General features: G+C 34.6%; 1 non-coding gene across 1 annotated transcript; it reads right to left on the reverse strand.

Moving 5' to 3' along the window:
• Nucleotides 1-858: 858 nt before the first annotated feature.
• Nucleotides 859-968, reverse strand: LOC141571477 (U6 spliceosomal RNA). Its single transcript, XR_012496205.2, has one exon. It is a non-coding gene; the product is annotated as a U6 spliceosomal RNA (small nuclear RNA).
• Between the last annotated feature and the right edge of the window lie 2,447 nt (nucleotides 969-3,415).

The following is a 3,415-nucleotide window of genomic DNA, read 5'->3' on the forward strand; positions in this document are numbered from 1 at the left end:
ATTATTCGGATAGTCACTTTATAGCTGAATCCTGTTTCCATGCCTGCTTCTGGGCTTGTGTTTAGAACCAGATTGGTGCCTAAAAGGAGAGCCTTTAAGATTAGTTGTGTCGGAATGCATGCTTGCTGCTTTTGAGGCAGCACAAAATGACAACTAGCATGTGGTCTGTCATTGTGCTATGGGGAATTTTTTTTTCCAGTTGAAGAGACAAAAAAAAATTCTCTTTTGAGATTAAAATGAGCAATTAGAGGTACTTTAATTCTTAGTGGTCTAACAAGAAAATAACAGAAGCTGACCTAACATGTAAAACATGCTAGCTATCACACCAAAGAAAGCCAAATAGATGTTATGAGGTTTTCCAAGTTGAAGCCAAAGTGTAAACAGTAGTAAGAAAACTTGACCCTTGCTCAAATTATTTTTAGATTAATGTGAATAAATGATACCTGGCATTTATTCCTTTCTTTCAGTGGTTTGGCGGTCAAGTTTGTGCTGAAACTAGAAATTCTTTCCAATGTTTGTAAGAATTGAAAACTAATTTCAGATTATTATTTTCCTGATCGAGTTCAACAATAGTTGAATTGGATTCACAGTTCATGCAGATTTCAATAGTTCCACGATGATTTTCTTTTTAAAAATAAAATAAGTTAATCTTAAAAATTTATTTTCTTCAGAAGTTTCTCACACACTGTTTAAGTTTGATAACCACTGCTTGTGCCAAAGATAGGAACAATTCATCTATCTAAGGAAACCCTTCTGTCCCTTACCTAATTTTGTGAACTTAGTATAGCTGAGCATTTGGAAATCTTTCCTTTTCTATATGCCATGTTTTTCTTTATTGTATTGAATCATTTTTGTGTTATACCTGTACTTTCTTTCTTCACGAATTTGTGTGTCATCCTTGCGCAGGGGCCATGCTAATCTTCTCTGTATCGTTCCAATTTTAGTATATGTGCTGCCGAAGCGAGCAGCTGTACTTTCTTTCTTAAGGACTTTGACAATGGCGAAAGGATGAGAGGGTAGCTCATATATTTTGGAGGTGGAATTTAGAGGATTAAACTCAGATACTTAGGAATAAATAAGATGTCTGACTTCAGACTAACACCTATTTCCTAACAACTGTGAACTGGGAAGAAGCCTGTCAGAGATCTCTCTCGCTGAAATAGCCAATGATCACAGACAATGACCTGTGGCATTATATCATAATATAATAACTTGCTGAGAGCAAAGCTTGAATTAGGTCTGCCTATAATTTAGCCATAGCTATCAGGTTCACCCCCAGTAATAACAATGTAAATTTTATTGTTATCTCATATTTTAGTTACCCCAGAAGGAATTTATGCCTAATAGCATAATTTTAGTGTAATTAATTGCATGGGGATTTTTAAACTCATAGCTAAACAATTTACAGTAGTTTTTAACAGCCTGTGACAATTTTTATGCCCTTATATTTCACAGTAAATAAAATATACATATGTCTATGAACCTGTACATATTTTTCTGGAAAAAAATGATCTTTTACTTCATGTCAGAATTCTTATAAGCTTTGTTGATATAAAATTTGAGAACCATATTATAGTAGCTACTCATGCTTTGGTTGGACTATAGTTCTTTAAAATTTAATCTTCAAATCATAATCTTACCCATGATTAAGATTCTAAGCGATGGTGAAAAGTTGCCTGGGAAGAAGAAAGTAACTCTATGTCATAACAAGTTATGTTTGTTGATAAAGCACAGTAGAGCTCAAAGGCAAGGCTTTTATGGAATTCTGGCTCTAGCACTTTTTGTCAAAATAAATCAGCTAACACAAAAAATGTTGAAGGGTCCCTCTGTGTAGTACACTTTCCTGGATCATTTACTTTGCTTGCCTATTTTCCCTTTTCTTCTTTCAACCTTTCCATGGATTTTGCAGTCCATACATGTGCCATATTTTAGGTACATTTAGAAATAATTTAGACTCTTTCTGTAGAAGATAGAAGACCCTCAGGCATTCAAAATATATTTATTGAGTATCTGTTATGTGATGTCCACATGTTAGAGGGTAGAGACATCAAGTAAAGAATCATAGTGCATTGTCCTTGTCTTTCAAGGAACTAAGTGTATTACAAGAGAGATAGGAACACAAACAGATCCATTACATACGACACTTCACATGGCATCTCTGAGCTCTGACTACATTATTATGGGAACACCAAGGGTACTACTGCTCACTGTGCCGTGAGAAATCAAGCAAGACTTAACAGTGGTTATTGCACTTCACCTAACTTTCTGGGATAAATAGGAATTTAACAAAGAAACAAAAAAAGTGTGGAGTTTCCAGCCAAGTAGAGACTAGAGCACATTCAAAAGCATGACGTTTTGAAAGCTAATATGTCCGAGGAACTCAAAATGGCACAATAGTTATTTTATCCTCCTTTTGCCCTATAAGACAGAGAGATGAGACCAAGAAAGGAGATGAGAATAAGCATGGAAGCATAGAATGCCTTTTTTTGAATAATTTAGGGGGGAAAAGAGGAGTTCAACATTTCATAAATAAGTAAAATACCTCATTTCAATCAACTATAAGTTTTGGCCTGTATTGACATACAGAAGAATTAAAAAAAAAAAAAAAAAATCACACTCAGAGAGGTAAACAGAGAGAACCAAAGTAAAGAAAAAGGTGATGATGATTGGGCACAGCAGAAACAAACAAACAAAAGTTTATTTTTTATTTTTTATTATTGAATAGTACTAATGACTATGATTTATTGAACACTTAACTATGTAGCAGATGCTCTGGGAAGCATTTTATTATCTCCTAGAATCCTCCCTGTGTTTTTAATAAATGCCACTCATTTTATAGGCATAATAGTTATATCCACTTTATGGACAGACAATTTAGAATCAGAACAATTAAGTAACTTGTCCAAGTTTATACATTTATAAAGAGGTAGATACAGGATTTGAACCCAGTGTGTCTCCCTCCAGAGGCCTAAAGGCTTAACCACCATGCAAATTACCTCTCCTACTCGCATGTTTAACTAAGATGACCCCACATGTGGCAGACTCAGAATTTCTGTAGTTATATAAATGGCATGGGGAGGCAAATCATGATACACAGAATAAATAAAAAAAAAGAAAAAGAAAACAAACAATAACAATAATCACTGTTTTGTAGCAGAATGTGGACATGTTGGTTCAGAGGAGACCTGGTTGAAGTCCTCATAAAGTGATAGAGTGAGATCAAAATAAACCAAGTTGTTCTACCCTTAAGGTTTTTGGTCAGAGAGAAATAAAAGCATTAGTTTAATAGTGATATATGCTCAATGGAAAACTGTTCTGGAGTGGGGGTGATAGTAATTGTAATCTGTGATAAGGATCCTTGGAGGAAATAAAAGGAAATGCATGCATCAGATCGTGCATTGTCATCTTTGGGGCA

This window comes from Rhinolophus sinicus, chromosome 16 (genome assembly GCF_057876585.1).
Source record: "Rhinolophus sinicus isolate RSI-liver-muscle chromosome 16, RSI-T2T, whole genome shotgun sequence".
In the NCBI taxonomy this organism is placed as follows: Eukaryota; Metazoa; Chordata; class Mammalia; order Chiroptera; family Rhinolophidae; genus Rhinolophus; species Rhinolophus sinicus.